The 21,282-nt window shown below is 46.0% G+C and overlaps 1 protein-coding gene across 5 annotated transcripts in view; it reads right to left on the bottom strand.

The window, feature by feature from the left end:
- Positions 1-21,282, bottom strand: part of LOC144929165 (uncharacterized) — a 180,488-nt gene that overhangs the window by 110,010 nt on the left and 49,196 nt on the right. The window contains exon 3 of one of the 5 annotated variants that reach the window (XR_013634469.1): positions 1,540-2,106. The exons of the other annotated variants lie outside the window; for them this stretch is intronic. The gene's annotated coding sequence lies outside the window, so the exon portion shown is untranslated. Of the gene's footprint in view, positions 1-1,539; positions 2,107-21,282 lie in introns of those variants that run through there. 5 annotated transcript variants of the gene reach the window in all.

Genomic DNA, 21,282 nt, shown 5'->3' with positions numbered 1-21,282 from the left:
GGAGGTTTTTCATGCAGGTCCCCACATCTGTACCCTAGAGTTCAGAGTGGGGGAGGAACCTTGACAGCAAGCATGGCCGGTCAGCTCACTTTGGCAATTAGGAGCACATTAAACACCACACGCATTATCCAGCAGTATATGCAGCACCAGAACCTGGCAGAGAGATACCGGGCGAGGAGGTGACGTCAGCGCGGTCACGTGAGTGATCAGGACATGGACACAGATTTCTCTGAAAGCATGGGCCCTGCCAATGCATGCATCATGGTGCTAATGGGGCAGGTTCATGCTGTGGAACGCCGATTCTGGGCTCGGGAAACAAGCACAGACTGGTGGGACCGCATAGTGTTGCAGGTCTGGGACGATTCCCAGTGGCTGTGAAACTTTCGCATGCGTAAGGGCACTTTCATGGAACTTTGTGACTTGCTTTCCCTTGCCCTGAAGCGCATGAATACCAAGATGAGAGCAGCCCTCACAGTTGAGAAGCGAGTGGCGATAGCCCTGTGGAAGCTTGAAACGCCAGACAGCTACCGGTCAGTTGGGAATCAATTTGGAGTGGGCAAATCTACTGTTGGGGCTGCTGTGATGCAAGTAGCCCACGCAATCAAAGATCTGCTGATATCAAGGGTAGTGACCCTGGGAAATGTGCAGGTCATAGTGGATGGCTTTGTGCAATGGGATTCCCTAACTGTGGTGGGGCCATAGACGGAACCCATATCCCTATCTTGGCACCGGAGCACCAAGCTGGCGAGTACATAAACCGCAAGGGGTACTTTTCAATAGTGCTGCAAGCGCCGGTGGATCACAAGGGACGTTTCACCAGCATCAACATGGGATGGCCGGGAAAGGTACATGACGCTCGCATCTTCAGGAACTCTGGTCTGTTTCAAAAGCTGCAGGAAGGGACTTTATTCCCAGACCAGAAAATAACTGTTGGGGACGTTGAAATGCCTATATGTATCCTTGGGGACCCAGCCTACCCCTTAATGCATGGCTCATGAAGCCATACACAGGCAGCCTAGACAGTAGTCAGGAGCTGTTCAATTACAGGCTGAGCAAGTGCAGAATGGTGGTAGAATGTGCATTTGGATGTTTAAAGGTGCGCTGGCGCAGTTTACTGACTCGTTTAGACCTCAGCGAAACCAATATTCCCACTGTTATTACTGCTTGCTGTGTGCTCCACAATATCTGTGAGAGTAAGGGGGAGACGTTTATGGCGGGGTGGGAGGTTGAGGCAAATCGCCTGGCTGCTGGTTACATGCAGCCAGACACCAGGGCGGTTGGAAGAGCACAGGAGGGTGCGGTACGCATCAGAAAAGCTTTGAAAACCAGTTTCATGACTGGCCAGGCTACGGTGTGAAAGTTCTCTTTTTTTCTCCTTGATGAAACCCCCCACCCCTTGGTTCACTCTACTTCCCTGCAAACTAACCACCCTCCCCTCCTCCCTTTAATCACCGCTTGCAGAGGCAATAAAGTCATTGCTGCTTCACAGTCATGCATTCGTTATTCATTCATCACACAAATAGGGGGATGACTACCAAGGTATCCCAGGAGGGGTGGTGGAGGAGGGAAGGAAAATGCCACACAGCACTTTAAAAGTTTACAACTTTAAAATTTATTGAATGACAGCCTTCTTTTTTTTGGGCAATCCTCTGTGGCGGAGTGGCTGGTTGGCCGGTGGTCCCCCTACCGCATTCTTGGGCGTCTGGGTGTGGAGGCTATGTAACTTGGGGAGGAGGGTGGTTGGTTACACAGGGGCTGTAGTGGCGGTCTGTGCTCCAGCTGCCTTTGCTGCAGCTCAACCATACACTGGAGCATACTGGTTTGGTCCTGCAGCAGCCTCAGCATTGAATCCTGCCTCCTCTCATCACGCTGCCGCCACATTTGAGCTTCAGCCCTGTCTTCAGCCCGCCACCTCTCCTCCTGGTCATTTTGTGCTTTCCTGCACTCTGACATTATTTGCCTCCACGCATTCGTCTGTGCTCTGTCAGTGTGGGAGGACTGCATGAGCTCAGAGAACATTTCATCACGAGTGCGTTTTTTTTTTCTTTCTAATCTTCACTAGCCTCTGGGAAGGAGAAGATCCTGTGATCATTGAAACACATGCAGCTGGTGGAGAAAAAAAAGGGACAGCGGTATTTAAAAAGACACATTTTATAAAACAGTCGCTACACTCTTTCAGGGTAAACCTTGCTGTTAACATTACATACATAGCACATGTGCTTTCGTTACAAGGTCGCATTTTGCCTCCCCCCACCGCGTGGCTACCCCCTCAACCCTCCCCCCTCCCCATGGCTAACAGCGGGGAACATTTCTGTTCAGCCGCAGGCAAACAGCTCAGCAGGAACGGGCTCCTCTGAATGTCCCCTGAAGAAAAGCACCCTATTTCAACCAGGAGACCATGAATGATATCTCACTCTCTTGAGGATAACACAGAGAGATAAAGAACGGATGTTGTTTGAATGCCAGCAAACATACACTGCAATGCTTTGTTGTACAATGATTCCCGAGTACGTGTTACTGGCCTGGAGTGGTAAAGTGTCCTACCATGAAGGACGCAATAAGGCTGCCCTCCCCAGAAACCTTTTGCAAAGGCTTTGGGAGTACATCCAGGAGAGCCGCGAATGCCAGGGCAAATTAATCCTTTCACATGCTTGCTTTTAAACCACGTATAGTATTTTAAAAAGGTACACTCACCGGAGGTCCCTTCTCTGCCTGCCGGGTCCAGGGGGTACTGGCTCCAGGTCCAGGGTGAGACACAGTTCCTGGCTGTCGGGAAAACCGGTTTCTCCGCTTGCTTGCTGTGAGCTATCTTCTTCATCCCCAAAACCTGCTTCCGTGTTGCCTCCATCTCCATTGAAGGAGTCAAACAACACGGCTGGGGTAGTGGTGGCTGAACCCCCTAAAATGGCATGCAGCTCATCATAGAAGCAGCATGTTTGGGGCTCTGACCTGGAGCGGCCGTTCGCCCCTCTGGTTTTCTGGTAGGCTTGCCTCAGCTCCTTAAGTTTCAAGCGGCACTGCTTCGGATCCCTGTTATAGCCTCTGTCCTTCATGCCCTGGGAGATTTTGACAAAGGTTCTGGCATTTCAAAAACTGGAACGGAGTTCTGATAGCACGGATTCCTCTCCCCATACAGCGATCAGATCCCATACCTCCCGTTCAGTCCATGCTGGAGCTCTTTTGCGATTCTGGGACTCCATCATGGTCACCTCTGCTGATGAGCTCTGCATGGTCACCTGCAGCTTGCCACGCTGGCCAAACAGGAAATGAGATTCAAAAGTTCGCGGTTCTTTTCCTGTCTACCTGGCCAGTGCATCTGAGTTGAGAGTGCTGTCCAGAGCGGTCACAATGGAGCACTCTGGGATAGCTCCCGGAGGCCAATACCGTCAAATTGTGTCCACAGTACCCCAAATTTGACCCGGCAAGGCCGATTTAAGCGCTAATCCACTTGTCAGGGGTGGAGTACGCAAATCGATTTTAAGAGCCCTTTAAGTCGAAATAAAGGGCTTCATTGTATGGTCGGGTGCAGGTTTACATTGATTTAACGCTGCTAAATTCGACCTAAAGTCCTAGTGTAGACCAGGGCTTAGTTATCCCTGTAGAATCCCAATGAAGTACATAAATAAATGTCAGACTATAGTCCCTTCATTTATGTCTGTGCAATACGGCTCTGTATGCAGTTCTAGAAAAAAAACAGTTACTTACCTTTTGTAACTGTTGTTCTTCAAGATGCGTTGCTCATGTCCATTCCATTGTAGGTGTGCATGCCCCCACATGTGTGGTTGTCGGATACTTTTGCCTTAGTGTTATCTGTAGGGCTGGCTGTGGCACCCTCTGGAGTGCTGCGCTCATGCCATGGTATATCAGGCGCCACTGGCCCTGCACCCTCTCAGTTCCTTCTTGTTGACAAGTCTGACAGAGGGGCAGGAGGGCGGGTAATGGAATGGACATTAGCAACACATTTCGAAGAACAACAGTTCTGAAAGGCAGGTAACCATTGTTTCTTTTTTGAGTGCTTGCTCAATGTCAATTTCGTTCTAGGTGACTCACAAGCAGAATCCACGGAGGTGGACTTGGAGTTCACAGTCTTGCAGATTAGAGTACTGCTCTGCTGAAACCAGTGTCATCTTGAGCTTGCTGGGTCAGCGCATAGTGCGAAGCAAATGTGTTGATGGACAACAAGGTCGTGGCATGGCAAATTTCTTGGACTGGCACCTGAGCAAGGAAGGTCACTGATGACGCCTGCCCCCTAGTTGAGTGAGCTCTCTCAGTCACCAGCGGGGGCACCCTCTCCAGCTCAGAGCACTAGTGGATTCAGGCCGAGATCCATGATGAGATTCTCTGGGTGGACACAGGGCAACCCTTCATCCTGTTCACGACAGCAACGAACAATTGTGTAGACATACAGAACAGACTTGTTCTATCTATGTAGAAAGCAAGTGCCCACCTGACATCCAGGGTATGCAGCCTGCATTCCTCATCCATCGTACGAGGCTTTGGACAAAGGACTAGGAGGCACATGTCTTGACCAGTATGGAACTGGGAGACTACCTTGGGCAGAAAAGCAGGATGCGCATGCAGCTGGACCTTGTCCTTACAGGAGATCATATTAGGTGGTTCCGATGTAAGCGGGCTGATCTCGGACACCCTACAGGCCAAAGTTATGTCGACCAAAAAGGAGACCTTCCAGGAGAGAAGCAGGAGGGAGCAGGAAGCCAAGGGCTCGAAGGGGGGCCCCCCGTGAGCCTTGACAACACAAGATTCAGGTCCCAGGGAGGGACTGGGTCCCAGACATGTGGGTAAAGGTGCTCCAGACCTTTCAGGAACCATGCCGTCATGGGATGGGCGAAGACTGAAATGGCTACCAGGTGTAGTATCTTGACCAAAAGATAGTGACAGGCCCTGGAGCTTAAGGTGCAGCAAATAGTCCAGGATGTCTTGCAGCAGGGCCTCTTTCACATGAATGTGATGAACTGAAGCCTAACACTAGAACCATTTCCACTTTGCCACATAGATGCCTCTGGTGGAGGGTTTCCTGCTGCCCAGCAGGATCTGCTGAACACCAGCCAAACGCCACCGTTCTTCCCCACTTACCCACACAGTAGCCAGGCCATCAAGTGCAGCGCCACCAGGTTTGGATGCAGTAGACTGCTGCGATTCTGGGACACCAGATCTGGCCGAAGAGGCAGCTGCAGGGGGGTGGCTGCCGAAAGACTCAGCAACATGCCGAATCAATGTTGATGAGGCCACCCTGGGGCTGTGAGGATGACCGTTGCTTTATCTTGCTTCACCTTTAGCAGGACCTTGTGGATTAACGGTATAGGCAGGAAGGCGTACATCAGCACTCCTGACCACAGGATCATGAAGGTGTCCAACAGCGAGCCCCTGTCAATTCCCAACATGTGATGTTTTCTGTTTGTGTGAGGCCTTGCTGGTGGGCTTGCCCTCGCAGGGAGCCTTAGCAGCTTCCACTGCCACACTTGGTGCCAGCTGCAGCACTCTTAGCTCTCCAGGCGCTGGAGGCTCAGAGGGTGTAGACTGCACTGTCAGCTTGGGCCCTTTACCACTCCCTGGAGTTAGTGGTGGGTCCTTTTGCAGGGGAGGAACTCCCCAGAGATGAGCCCTTTTGCAGGTCCAAAGCGGACGTGAGGCCTGAGCAGCCTTGGTTGGGCTTGTTCGGTGCTGTCATCTTCATTTTATTCTTCAGCACCAGGGATCGGTGCTGGGAGGAGGAAGTGCTGGGGGTGTGCTACGGACAGAAGTCGATGGGCTGGGTGCCGGTTCGGGCTGTGCTGCCTCCAAAACTGGGCATAAGGCAGCCTGCATCAGGAGAGCCCTGAAGCATATGTCGCACTCTCTTTGTGTCCGAGGACGAAAGTTCTGGCAGATGTAACAGCACTCCTTTATATGGGTTTCCCCGAGGCACCGTAGACAACTCTCGTGCAGGTCACTAACAGGCATGTTACACCAAGAGCAGGGCTTGAAACCTGGCGTCCAGGGCATGCCCCGCATGGGGCAAAGTCCTCCCCGGGACACTATCTAACCAAACACTTAACAGGAACTTAACTAACTAACCAACAAATCATTAAATAGCTAGAAGCACAAAAGTCTATGATAAAAGAGAAACCATTGACCGCTTGCGAAGCAAGGGACAGAGATGCTCCAAGTGACCACCATAGGTGATGAGAAGGAACTCAGAGGGTGCAGGGCCAGTGGGGTGATGAGCACAGTACTCCAGAGGGCACCACAGCCAGCCGCTAAGGCAAAAGTCTCCGATGACCATGCATGTGAACGCTCACACCTACAATGGAATTGACATGAACAAGCACTCGAACAAGAACCAACAGTACTATAGAGAAAGCAATCAGCATCACTTGTTAGTGTACCCTATGTGGCTATGGAATTCTGGTTATTACTGAAGATATTTTCATTGAAATAATATGCATGTAGTAATGTGCAATTAGGGCTTTATCTTGCAAGGTGCGGAGTACCAGCAAAGTCTTATTGAAATCTACCCATTTCTTCCCCCAGCATACACCCTATGCCAAGTGCTGCACCACCTACACCTGCTCTGACCCTTGGGGTGGAATCACCAGATGCCTAGTTAAAGCAGCTTTAGGGATGCTTTGAGCGGCTTCAGTCTTATTTGGAGGTCAGGATCTGGATCTGCAGCTCTGCCTTTGGAGAGGGGCAAAACCAAGAGGTTCTATAAAGACATATGAAAAAATCCCACCCCTATGAAAAAATCATCTCCATGCACTAAGGAGCAGCATCTCCATCTGCAAAGCCGAAGAGGTCTGGATAATTCCACAACCATAGGGCCAGGCCTACAATGGACATGGAGAGCCCTTAGTTGGTAAAGTTATTATTAGACTGAATAGAATCCAGCTTGATCACATATAGCTGTATTGGTTCTGCCATGTCAACAAGTCAAAAATAGATTCAAGAGATGACTCAGACACACAGAGGCCAAATCCAAACCACGCCCCCAGGCAGCAGAAATCAGCGCAGTGCTGCTGTTCAAAGAGGGCAGGGGTGGATGATGTGACAGGATGCAGCAGGTCATTTTCCATGAAAGCTCCCTGCCTGGCTACGCACAGGGGCATATGAGGACAGGACTCAGGCAGTAGGGATGCTGTCAGAGGATCTCCTATGCACATGGGGAGCTGGTTGAGCACAATGCAAATGTATACTCCGAGTTGCTACATGGACTTGGGGAAGGACTCTTGCCCCCCTGTATATCTGCCCAATACCGGACTCATCTACTCTGGCCAAACGCTGAGATGTTGATTTATACCAGAAAGCAGATCTAATCAAATAGGAGGTGTTGTTTTTACACAGAAAAGTGAATAACTATTATTTAAATAATTAGACTATAATCAGAGATAATATTTTAAAGAAAGATTTTCAGCAGCTAACTTACTCTGTAGCCTTCCTACACACATCTGTTAAGTTACCCACTTTCACTTGATTTAAACAAAATATATTTACAGTCTGCCACAATAAACTGACAAATATTTTTTAAGTTGGACTTTATCAAAATGCATCACATTGTATCAGGAGACTATAGAATGAAAACTGGGTAATGAATGACAGCATTCAATAGTACAAAGCAAAAATGTCAGCAAAAATGGTATTCTTGCCACGTCCCAAGTAGTATGTAGTTCAACATCTTTGTAATTTCAAAATCTCTGCTCTGCTGCATTGGTAAACCAGGAATGTGTATGTAATCTATGGTTCCCAATATACTACAATAGGGAAAAAGGCCTTTTCTTCAAAGATGCAAAATTGAAACATGTAAAAAACCTGCAATATTTCAAGATAAACAAAGTCTCTAATTATAGTCAAGTTTTGGTGAACCATAAAAACCTGCAGGGCTGAGTGAACTGCTGAAGTCAAACCACATGGAAAAATTCCACTGCTAAAACACTTATGGGGCTTACTTTTGAATATCTCATATGGGGCTGGTTGTGATTTCAGAGAGAACAGACAAGAAGATCCTGGTGTCTGATAAGACTGATTACCAAACTCAATGGAAATGAGTAAAAGTAACCTGATGTAACCTGATGTTACATCCTGATGTAAAGTAACCCCCATTAACAAGATCAGCAGAGTTGGTCCTACCCCCACCTGCCTCCTGGCAGAGTGAACATGTCAGGGATGTGATCAGAAAATGCTGCGCTTCAGGGATCCTAGCCTGCAGTGTGGTCTTTTGTGGGGGATGTTGTAGCCAGGCATTTGCTCTGAGTTACACCTGGGATTGAACTGGCCCTGGCAGTCCCAAGAAATGAGGATGCGCAAAAGCAACCTTTGCTCTTTTTCTCCCACAGCTGCTCTGAGCAGAATCTGACACAGCTGAGGATCTAGCCCAGGACTGGGCCCATACTGTATACAAGGACAAGTCTTTTATTTATTAAAAACTGTTTTTGTATTGCTAATCGTATTTTAAAGAAAGCTAAAAAAAGATGTTCCAAAAAAATCCGTGGCCCTCCTATTAATTCAGTGGTCAGACTAAAACCTCTTAGTCTATCAACTATATCTTATTGATCTAGTTCAGGGGTAAGCAACCTATGGCATGCGTGCCAAAGGCAGCACGCGAGCTGATTTTCAGTGATACTCTCACTGCCCGGGTCCTGGCCACCAGTCTGGGGGGACTCTGCATTTTAATTTAATTTTAAATGAAGCTTCTTAAACATTTTAAAAACCTTATTTACCTTACATACAACAATAGTTTAGTTATATTTTATAGACTTATAGACAGAGACCTTCTAAAAACATTAAAATGTATTACTGGCACACGAAACCTTAAATTAGAGTGAATAAATGAAGACTCGGCACACCACTTCTGAAAGGTTGCCGACCCGTGATCTAGTTGATGGAAGGAAGTTTATAGTTAATATGACACCCCATTAGCTCCCATGATGTTGAGTGATAAAATATTCCGCTTGCTTTTGTCTTTGATATGTGCATGTTCATCACATTGCATGATAGTGAACAAGGACAGTTTATTAGATATGACCACATTAGCACACAGTTTACAACACAACAGAGAAGCATCCCTATTCAGGAAAGCACTATGGTAGCCTTTAGAGTAACAGCTGTATTAGTCTGCATTCGCAAAAAGAAAAGGAGGACTTGTGGCACCTCAGAGACTAACCAATTTATTTGAGCATAAGCTTTCGTGAGCTACAGATGCAGCCGATGAAGTGAGCTGTAGCTCACGAAAGCTTATGCTCAAATAAATTGGTTAGTCTCTAAGGTGCCACAAGTACTCCTTTTCTTTTTATGGTAGCCTGTTATGCAGGACTCATAAGGTTACCCTCAAATCCCAGTATACCAGCACACATTCCTGCTCTCACATCATTGCCCTGTTACTCTAAATTACTCTCTTTCTCCACCCACCTTCATACCAAGGGTAGAAAGAGAGAAGCTCCAGTTATCAGACTTTAGGAAATGTCAACTCCTTTATTCTTCAGTCCACAGCTCACCACTTACTAGTGGGCGAAAGAGCAGGAAGAGTCTCCTGTGAGAATAGCAATACTGCTGCATAAAGCAGCCAATAGCTAGTGCAGAAGAAAGGTGCACCCTTCCACCCAGGAAATTCAGTGTCTGAGACTAGTTGCAGGAGTAAGGGTTGCAGGATCAATGACCTCCCTGGGACTACTGGCATGAATAAAGGATGCAATACTTCTGCAAACCTGTCTGGTCTTTTCTGGCCAGAAAGCAGAAGCCTTCTTATGTATTTCAAAAGGCAGCATAATGCACTGTCTCTCTGCAACCAAGTTGGTTCAGATTTAATTTCTTTTAAGCCAACTCAGCTCTCTACAGGTGCTCCTTTGTACTGTGCATAAAGTGGATTTTTGAAGTGGCAATACATCAAGATATGGAATTTTTGCAAAGTCTATTGAAAATAGCTATTCTGAATTTTAACTAAAGAGTTTACTTCCATCATTTTAGCTATGAGGATGTTTAACAAAGAAATAAAATGAACTAAAAAAAAATCAACAAAATATGGCACAGTGAAATATGGATTTTTTTTTAGCCATGCTATTAAACAGCCACCAGAAAGGCATTAGGACCATATCTTCCTCCAACAAGCCTATACAAACACCAACATGATTTGTGAGTACAATCTGCATTTGGGCATATAAACTGACATCTTTGCACACAACGCAGGTAATGGCATAAAGCAATCATTTGCATATGCAAATACATGTCTACTGGGTCAAATGTGAGTTTCTGTAGGTCCCAACAGCTGCTCTTGAAAATTTAGTGAATATACTTTCCGTACACCATTGGATTTTTTGTTATTATTTGTATTACAATAGTGCCTAAAAGACCTAGTCATGGACCAGGACCCTGCTGTGGTAGGTGGTGTACAAATACAGAACAAAAAGATGGTCCCTGCCCTCAAAACCTTACAGTCTAAATATAAGGAAACAACACAACAATATTGGTTTACAGTAGGCAGTGATCTCTGCACAAGGGTAGCTTATCTACTGTCAAGTTTTTGGTAGGCATGACAAAGAAGAGTTTTGAGGAGGGATTTGAAGAAGGAGAACAACACAGTTCTGCAGATGTTTACTGGGAGTGCCTCCCAAGTGTGAGGGGCAGGATGGAAGAAACATGGAACAGTTTGTTTGAAAATATAACAATTGGGCATTGGAGGATAGCATCCTGGGCTATCAGAGGCTTGTGTCAACAGCTAGATTGCTAATGAGATGACTGGTAGGGTGGGAATTGACTGTGAAGGGCCTTGAAACTGAAGACAAGCAGCTTGTCTTCAGTGTGATAAAGGAGGAGGAGCCAGTGGAGGGATTCAAAGAGAGGGGTCAAGTATCAGAGGGGTAGCCGTGTTAGTCTGGATCTGTAAAAGCGGCAAAGAGTCCTGTGGCACCTTATAGACTAACAGACGTACTGGAGCATAAGCTTTCGTGGGTGAATACCCACTTCGTCGGATGCACGTAGTGGAAATTTTCAGAGGCAGGTATAAATATGCAAGCAAGAATCAGGCTAGGGATAACAAGGTTAGTTCAATCAGGGAGGATGAGGCCCTCTTCTAGCAGCTAAGGTGTGAACACCAAGGGAGGAGAAACTGCTTTTGTCGTTGGCTGGCCATTCACAGTCTTTGTTTAATCCTGAGCTGATGGTGTCAAATTTGCAAATGAACTGAAGCTCAGCAGTTTCTCTTTGAAGTCTGGTCCTGAAGTATTTTTGTTGCAGGATGGCTACCTTTAAATCTGCTATTGTGTGTCCAGGGAGATTGAAGTGTTCTCCTACAGGTTTTTGTATATTGCCATTCCTAATATCTGATTTGTGTCCATTTATCCTTTTACGTAGGGACTGTCCAGTTTGGCCGATGTACATAGTAGAGGGGCATTGCTGGCACATGATGGTGTATATTACATTGATGGACGTGCAGATGAATGAACAAGTGATGGTGTGGCTAATCTGGTTAGGTCTTGTGATGGTGTCGCTAGTGTAGATATGTGGGCAGAGTTGGCATCACGGTTTGTTGCATGGATTGGTTCCTGAGTTAGAGTTACTATGCTGCGGTGTGTAGTTGCTGGTGCGAATATGCTTTAGGTTAGCGGGTTGTCTGTGGACGAGGACTGGCCTGCCTCCCAAGGCCTGTGAAAGTGAGGGATCGTTGTCCAGGATGGGTTGTAGATCACTGATGATGCGTTGGAGAGGTTTTAGCTGAGGACTGTATGTGATGGCCAGTGGAGTTCTGTTGGTTTCTTTCTTGAACTTGTCTTGCAGCAGGAGGCTTCTGGGTACGTCTGGCTCTGTTAATCTGTTTCCTTATTTCCTCGTGTGGGTATTGTAGTTTTGAGAATGCTTGGTGAAGATCTTGTAGGTGTTGGTCTCTGTCTGAGGGGTTGGAACAAATGCAGTTGTACCTCAGCGGTTGGCTGTAGACAATGGATCATGTGGTGTGTCCGGGATGGAAGCTGGAGGCATGAAGGTAGGCATAGCGGTTGGTGGATTTTTAGTATAGGGTGGTGTTAATGTGACTGTCACGTATTTGGACCATGGTGTCTAGGAAGTGGTGACATCCCTAAGAGAGGGGTGACATGGTCAAATTGACAGGCTCGGAAAATGATTTTTGCTGCAGCAATTTGAATGGATATGAATAAGTCAAGACTGAATTTTCATGGCCAGAAAGAAGAATGTTGCAGTAATCAAGACCCAAGATAATGAGAGCTTAGACAAGAGTTCTAGCTGTGTGGATGGATAAGAAAGGCTTAGAGATGCAGAAAGAATTGGCAAGATTTAGACATAGCCTGCATGCAAGAATCTGGAGAGAGGTCTGTGTCGAAGATGACACCCAGGTTATGGGCGTGACAGACAGGCAGGATGATTGTATTGTTCACAGTGATTGAGAAAGGAGATAGTGTATGTAGAGGGATTGAGCGGGAAATCTGACCCTTTGGTGTTAAATAAACATTATCTTTAGGCCAAATACTTTAAGGGTAGATCCTGAGCAGTGCTGAGACCTGACAACAGTTGTAGTTGCTCAGAATCAAGCTCTTACCTTTTGTTTTTTGACAAAATGATCATTTAATATTTTATTATGGTAGTATTCAGAGGCCCCAAATTAGGACTGAAGTTTCATTGTGCCAGGCACTATACAAACAGTCCTTCCCCAGCCCCTGTTCCTCTGAATATCATGAAGATCTGTGAGGATTCTTTAAAGATGTTGCCCCCATTGCAAACAACTTGCTGAAGTCTTCCTAAACAATGAAACGGGGACACTAAATTTATTGCAACTGACATTTAGTTTAGCTTCCAACATTACCTATGGCAGCCAACATGGAAGATAAAGGGAAAAAACAATGGTTATTAAGATTAAAAATTTTCAAGCAAATAAATAATGAGGGATAAATTTACAGATCCTCCAGGCATTCACCTTACAGAAATGAATGTCTAGATTTCAGTGCAGACTTATTAGATCTCTTTTTTGGACAATAACATGGAATTTTTCGAAGCCTGGCTCACTTACCAGGAGCACAGAGCTGTTGGAGGAAGTTGAGAGAGAACAGGATATTATTTATTAATACCACTTTAATGTAGGCTGCCTCATTCAGCAAGGCAAACTTGGCTCGAAAAAAAGAATTCCTCCTCCTGTGGGAGGCATCTTTTAAATTAAAATGATTCAGACAATATTCTGGCTGATCAAAAGGCTTTAGCCAATTTCCTTCTGACCATATCCATCTCTGCTCCCACAGTAAAGCAAAGGAGCACAGGCCTTCAGGCACATACACTGGAGTAACAATATTTTTAGATCTTTAATCTCCTGAATGGATAGAGCTATATTAAATATGGATTACCTTTCTTGACTAGAGATAAAACTGAACGGAAAGAGAAAAAAAAAACACTGAATAAGAGAGAGGAATCATCATGAATACAGACCACCCCCAAAACATACAGCTCTGTGTTGTAGTTATTACAGTATCAGGTTAACAGGAAAAGTAACACTTGACAATCCAAGAATGTTTCTTTTGAAGGAAAAAAGAAGAGATGATGCTTTCCAGGGCAGCTACTTTGGCATTGTTTTATTCATTTATTTCTTCTTACTTTAATTCAATTCCTTATATACCTTGTAAAATAACAGGCTCTAAATTTCAGAGTAACAGCCGTGTTAGTCTGTATTCATCAAAAGAAAAGGAGTACTTGTGGCACCTTAGAGACTAACCAATTTATTTGAGCATAAGCTTTCGTGAGCAACAGCTCACTTCATCGGATGCATACTGTAGAAAGTGTAGAAGATCTTATTATATACACACAAAGCATGAAAAAATACCTCCTCCCACCCCACTCTCCTGCTGGTAATAGCTTATCTAAAGTGACTCTCCTTACAATGTGTATGATAATCAAGCTGGGCCATTTCCAGCACAAATCCAGGCCCTAAATTGGTTCTCACTTAAATAAAGGGTAACTCCACTGGAGTTATTCTAAGAGTGGTATAAACAAGATTAGAATCATGCCCATAAGGTTGTCATTGTACAGAACTGCCTCTGTATATAGACCACATTATAAGATTACCTTTAATAAAAGGTTATTGCACCCTTCCTTCCAAATTCCATGGAGATCATTCTAATCATGCAAACTCTTTGTTTCCCAAGACCAGCCTTATAGAAAGAAACAGTACTGCTTTGATAAGGGACCTCTGAATACAGCCATTTCTATTTATAAATGAAAAGCTGCTCTTTCAATTATCTTTTCACTGTTGTTATTACAGTCAATAAAGTACCTAGAGCGGTTCCTGTTGTCAGTTTAAACATTTTCATCCAAGCGTCAGCATAGGTTCTCTTTTTGTCAATCCAATTTGTGCTTGTTAGAAGACTGTACTTTTTTACAGACCTGCAGATCAGGTAGATAGCAGTCCAGTAGCTAGTATTTCACTTGGAACTAATGGTTTAGGCATGTGTCATGACTGAGGAGGGTTAACACTGAAAAAATGGAGACAAAATGAATGGTTAGGAGGGATTTCAATGCTAAATGTTCAAGTACCCAGTGACAAGTTGAGTATTGGATAGATGGACACTGGATGTTGGGCAATACTGGGGTTCTGAGAGAGTTCCAGAAACAAGGGGCAAAAAGACAAGCATCAAAAGGAATAACATGGGCATGTATAGCACTGTGAGGTAACACTTTTAGCTTTAGTGAGAGTAGGTGAGCCTTGGTCCACTAGCCAGCTGGAATATCAACTAGGTTGCATAAATAGTCTCATCATTACCTCATGACCAATGTAGTAGATTAAGGCAGGATAAGAGATCAGCCCATGCTCTAAAAAGTCCCCCCCTCCCTCAGTTTTGCCATTCAACCTCAAAGACTTGAACAAGCCATACCTGGATGGCTGGGGCCTGATGTCCTGTGAAACTGACTGAGGGAGAAGCAGATTTCCTAGCCGAAGGCTCACAACATTCTCACTATTTACTCTCTTCAATACATGGAAAAATGGCAGTCCCAGTACAAAGGCTCTAGTGATTACCCCAGGATCCAAGTCACTGGACTAGTCTCCTGGGAGTTGCTGCCTTTCATGACTATTTATAGGCCTCAACTCTTTTGAGTATATAGCAATAATGAAAAACTAAGCTAAAACTCTAGGAGAGAGATATGAAGGAAACCCCTACAATACACACATTTTTCTAATCTGTTGTACATATTTAATCCTCTTTTACAGAAAGAAAAACAGCTTTAGCTACTGCCTCCAACAACAGTAATAATAAGGTGCCTAGCTAGACAACCAGAGTGATGATAAATAACTGCTTTTTTCTAAAGCATAATCCTTTGATTTTCAGGACATTTCTATTTTGTGGTTTATCCTGCAAATGATTCCATTCCCAAAATGGCCTGGGAGACATCAGTAATTCAGACTAGCTGGGACAGTGGAAAAGATCTCAGTGGGCATGGCTACTAGCTAGAGTTTCCTACAGAACCACCCCCATTTTTCAGTGACTGATATGGTTGCCAACCCTCCAGGATTGTCCTGGAGTCTCCAGGAATTAAAGATTATGTCATGTGATGAAACCTCAAGGAATACATCCACCCAAAATTGGCAACCCTAGTGACTGACCTAATTTAAAGCTAAGATAAGCTCCAAATATAATGAAGTACTCCGCCTCTATGCAGAAGAATATTCTATTGCTTATTACACTGGGCATGTTCTTACTCATGGTGTGTCCTCCACTAGCAGTACTCCTGCTGTGACGAAGAGCTGATACATTAAAGAGTAGGAGGACTAGAAAGGTTCAACAAGGATAAGTGCAGGGTCCTGCACTTAGGACGGAAGAATCCAATGCACCGCTACAGACTAGGGACCCAATGGCTAGGCAGCAGTTCTGCGGAAAAGGACCTAGGGGTGACAGTGGACGAGAAGCTGGATATGAGTCAGCAGTGTGCCCTTGTTGCCAAGAAGGCCAATGGCATTTTGGGATGTATAAGTAGGGGCATTGCCAGCAGATTGAGGGACGTGATTGTTCCCCTCTATTCGACATTGGCGAGGCCTCATCTGGAGTACTGTGTCCAGTTTTGGGCCCCACACTACAAGGATGTGGAAAAATTGGAGAGAGTCCAGCGAAGGGCAACAAAAATGATGAGGGGTCTGGAACACATGACTTATGAGGAGAGGCTGAGGGAACTGGGATTGTTTAGTCTGCAGAAGAGAAGAATGAGGGGGGATTTGATAGCTGCGTTCAACTATCTGAGAGGTGGTTCCAAAGAGGATGGTTCTAGACTATTCTCAGTGGTAGAAGATGACAGGATAAGGAGTAATGGTCTCAAGTTGCAGTGGGGGAAGTTTAGGTTGGATATTAGGAAAAACTTTTTCACTAGGAGGGTGGTGAAACACTGGAATGCGTTACCTAGGGAGGTGGTGGAATCTCCTTCCTTAGAAGTTTTTAAGGTCAGGCTTGACAAAGCCCTGGCTGGGATGATTTAATTGGGGATTGGTCCTGCTTTGAGCAGGGGGTTGGACTAGATGACCTCCTGAGGTCCCTTCCAACCCTGATAGTCTGTGATTCTATGAAAGGGGCTGAGAGCACAGTTACAGAGTCTATAAAGTTTTTTAATGTGTCAACAGAACTTAGCCTTAACTGCAGTCACCTCAATCAGCAACCAGTCACTGATCTCAACACTCCCATACAAATGAACTTAGAGATAAAGGTTGCTCAAGTGTATTTCAGCATTCATCAATGCAAAGTAAGAAAGCAAAGCAGACAACATCCATACTTAACAATACCAGTCTCTAAGCATTACTTACAACTATCATGACACCAAAGCCTCACCAGAGCCATGCCAAACACTTTCAATTCAACAGTACACACAATGCATACAAAAAAACCCTGTTACTTACTGGTTAGTCTCTAAGGTGCCATAAGTACTCCTTTTCTTTTTGCGAATACACACTAACACGGCTGTTACTCTGAAACTTACTGTAACTGTGGTTCTTCCAGATATTATGCAGACGTGTATTCCAAGTAGGTGTGTGCATGTCCTGCGTGCTGGAGCCGGAGACTTTTGCCTAGCAGTACCTGTAGACGGGCAGTGCTTGTGCCTACAGCTCCTCCCCAGACTATACAAGTATATATATGGATACAAGAAGTTATCCATTTAGAGATGGTCTGTGCAGACACCACTTGTCCATTCATGTGGTCCACATACATACGAACAGGCAAGACAAGGCATGAAACTGTTCATTCTGTTCAGATAAAAGGTTAGACAGATGCCTAACATCTAATGAATGGCAGTGTTGCTCCTTCGGGGAGGAGTGTGGCTTAGGGAAAAACCACAGGCAAATACACCGCCTGGTTCCAATAAACTGAGACCACCTTGGATAAGAACTTTGGGTGTGGCCAGAGCATTACCTTGTCCTTACAAAAGTGTGTGTAAGAAGACCCCACCACCAGAGCCTGCAACTCACCCACGCCCCTGGCAAAGGTAATGGCTATCAACAATGCAGTTTTCTGAGACAGGAGGGGCAGTGGACAGGATGCAAGGGGCTCAAATGGAGGCCCCATTAGAGTGGCTAAAACTGAGTTCAGGTCCCTCTCGGACCAGAGGATGCAGGCGGAGAAGTCCTTTCAGAAATCTTGTCACCATGGTGTCAGAAAAAAGCAGATTTTCCTTGAATAGAGGGATGAAACACCGATATTGCTGCCTGGATGTGGTCATTCTGCAGGAACACCCTCGATTTCATGGAGTCTGACATGGCCCCAATTAATTCTATTTGTTGAGCAGGGACCAAGGTTGACTTTGTGGTGTTTAGAATGAGTCCCAATTGGTGAAGTAAACTGAGCATGGTGTTGACATGTGCGAGAACCTCCTCTCTGGAGCTGCTGCTGAGCAACCCGTCATTGCGGTAGGGGAAGTTGTGGATTCTCTTCCTCCTGAGGTATGCCATGACCACTGCCATAAAGACTTGATGGGCAGAAGACAGGCCAAACAGGAGAAAATGGCATTCTCCTACTAAAAAGAGAAGAAACTTGCTGAGACTCAGCAGAATGGCCACAAGAAAATAAGTATCCTGAAGGTCCAAAGCAATGAACCAATGATTCTCAGACAAAGCAGGGAAGTTAGCTCAGAGAGTGACTATGTGGAACTTCACATATTTGATTAATTTGAATCTGCAAAGGTCAAGGATGGGCCTCATCCTGCCTTTGGATTTTGATATCAGGAAAACACAGGGAGAAGAAACCGTGACTCTGGCAATGTTCCCTCTAATTTTTGACAGGCCGTGTGTGCAAAAAATTTCTTCTGTGCAAATTTTTGTGCACGCGGTGTTTCACCGTGTGCGCGGGGTTTAGGATCTGTGTGTGCGCGGACATGTACACAGCTTAGAGGGAACAGTGGACCTTGGGGTTCTCACAGAACCTCCTCCACCGCCCCCAATATTAGCAGAGAGCAGTGTCTCGTGAGAGTGGTCCCTGAAGAGGGACAGGGATGGAGGTTGGGGAGAGGGTATGGAGAAGAACTGGATGGCAGTGTCTTGGACCCAGCTGTTGGCTGTAATCAAGACCTAGGCATTGTAAAAGTGGGTCAGCCTGTCCCCAAAGGAACGGGAGGACAATGAAGGTGAAGGAAGAACTGGAATGGAGCTCTAGACCAGGGAGTTAAAATGGGCGCTTAGCAGTTGTTGAAGGAGGGCAAACAGACCAACTGGTCCCCGAGTTTGGGTGCTTTCTCTTGTGAGACCTGTTCCTCTTCCTAAGGTAGTGTGACGTTGCACTCTATATGTTTATGGAAATATGCTTAAAAGTGTAAATATAACATAACTGGAATATGCTTTATGCTAGATATGCCATGTAACATAACTTTGCAAAGGTTATGATCTACTGAATATATTAATCCTATTTGTATGCATCTATCATTTTTATATCTGAAGTTATGAGTGTTGGCTCTATGCTTGTATTTGAAGTGTTTGCTGTAGGAAACACATAAGGGAGGTTTAGCCAACATATTGTGAAGGGACTATTCAAGTAATGGGGGGTACTTAACTAACAATGGACTTTGGGAGACGCCAATCCGCATCTGAGCTTTCCTGGGAATGTTCAAACTTCAACATAAACAATGGTGTCAGCCTGCAAAAAGCTGAATCATTCATGGACATGTGACTTGCCCAGGTGACTACAAACTCCATCTTGTTGCTGTAATTTTGCACAGAAGAAAAAAGGGGTTTCTGCCCACAAGAGAGAGAATATAAAAGGCCCTGGAAGCCTCTCCTTTTTTGTCTTCAGCTGGCTCAAGACCCTGGGTCTGTGTTGCAGCAGGCTTACGTGTCTGGCTCTACAAGACAGGGTTCTGGAGTCCCAGGCTGACAGGGAAAATGGGCTCAGAGGTAGTTTCAGCACGTCAGGTGACAGTCCCAAGGGGGTCTCTGTGACCAAACCCGTCAAAGGTAGTCTCACCATCTCAGAGAGAAGGGCTGCACAAAAGGAATCTGTAGTCTATACTAGCTGTGGCTGCTGTGCTCCATAGTGGCATCTCTGCGTGCGGAGTACATATACCCCCAAAGACTTCAAGGTAGCCCTCAAATCCTTAAAGGAATGCAAGCTTTCATTAATCTTGTTCAAAAACCACTGCTTGGACATCAAAAGGCAAGTCCTTAACCACTTGCTGGACATCCAAAATGATGCCCAAGTTTTGGAGCCAGGAAATCCTCCTCATACTAATCACAGAGACCATTGTCCTGGCCAAGGTGTCCGCAACATCGGGGCGGACTGCAGCGACGTCTTGGTCACCAAGTAGCCCTTGGCAACAAATGCACAAAACTCATAATGACAAGCCTCAGGCAATTGCTCCTCAAATCTGGACATACACGACTTTCTCAATTGCTCAGCTTTGGACAGCAGATCTTGCTGGTTCATGATCCTCATCTGTAACGATGATGAGGTGTTTATCTTTCTGCCGAAAAGGTCCAGCCACTTAGAGTCTCTGTCCTTGGAGGCGGACTTGACCCTGCCTTTCTGGATCCTGTCATTCAGCCCTGTGACCTCCAGGGAGTTCATTGCTGGATGGGAATAGAACCTCTCATATCCCCACACAGGCACAAAATAGTGTTTCTCCAAGCACTTGACCACCAGAGTATTGAGGCTGGCGTACCCCAAAGGACTCTCACAGGTTTGAGCAGCACATCATTAATTGGGAGGACCACCCTCCCCAGGACAGACAGCTGGATAATGTCCACGAGTTTATGGGTATTCTCCTGGAGAAACTCTGCTTGAACATGGAGGGATGAGGCCACCTAATGTAAAAGGTCCTGGTACACCTTAAAGTCCTCTGGGATGGAAGGGAAGTACAAACCAGGGAGCACAGCATCATCCGGGGACAAGAATGAGGCCCTTAGCTAAGCCATAGTCAGGTCCTGCTCTTGGGGTAGAGTCTCTGGATGGGGAAACGCTGGCGGCTCCACGGGAAGGGCAACCATGGGTGCCTGGACGTGCTGCTGATCTACAGCCACCAATATCACATGTGCAGGCAATTTTGCTTTTGACCTGGATGACAAGCAAGACCTCCAGGAGTGAGGAGCTTCCCAGTGAGCTCAAGGGGGCCACTAGTATGGTGTAGGTATTGGTGGCCCATAGGCACTGGACCAGGGACTGCCATCCTGGTCTCAGGACACATGCCAATCCTAGTAGCCATACTGGTCCACCAGTGGCCTTCGGCCCACCTCCGGCAAAGTGGAGCAGGAGGATAAGGATCCGAACCCTGACGTGGAGGAGTCTCTGGATCTGGGAGGAGCAATTCCAGAGGGGGCCAACAGGTGATAAGACTCATCTGTGGCCCAGAATGAGGTTGGAATCGGCATTCCAGATGTAGCTGGTACTGCAGGCAAGGTTGGTCCCAGAGCAAACAGCAGTACCAGCATGCCTGAATGCCTTGACATCGAGGATGGTGACAACCATTAAAGAAGCATCTGCAGCATCTACTGCGTCAGTGCCAAGGAAGGGCCCAGTAACAAAGACCCCCATAATGACTTGGGTGCCATATCCATCCTAACCACTGGGAGGGGTGCTTCCGGATGCTGTGCCAAAGTGCCCAAGAGTTCAGTGGTATGCTCCAGTAGGGTGGCCACTGCAGGTGCCAGCCTCACCAAATCATGGACCAGTGGCACAGACGGGACCAAAAGGCAGAGTAGGTCTCCTGCAACCTGGTATGCTAATGTCACCAGCATCGCTCCTGTCAGTACCAGACTGAACAGACGCCTGGAGGCCAGAACCAGAGTTGACTGTATGGGGTTTCTGCCCTCCCTGTACCAAGGGATGGTCAGAGGTACCC

The sequence above is a fragment of the Lepidochelys kempii genome, chromosome 12 (genome assembly GCF_965140285.1).
Source record: "Lepidochelys kempii isolate rLepKem1 chromosome 12, rLepKem1.hap1, whole genome shotgun sequence".
NCBI classification, from domain to species: domain Eukaryota; kingdom Metazoa; phylum Chordata; order Testudines; family Cheloniidae; genus Lepidochelys; species Lepidochelys kempii.
Note: the sequence above shows the minus strand (reverse complement) of the source record. Positions and strands in the feature narration are given on the sequence as shown.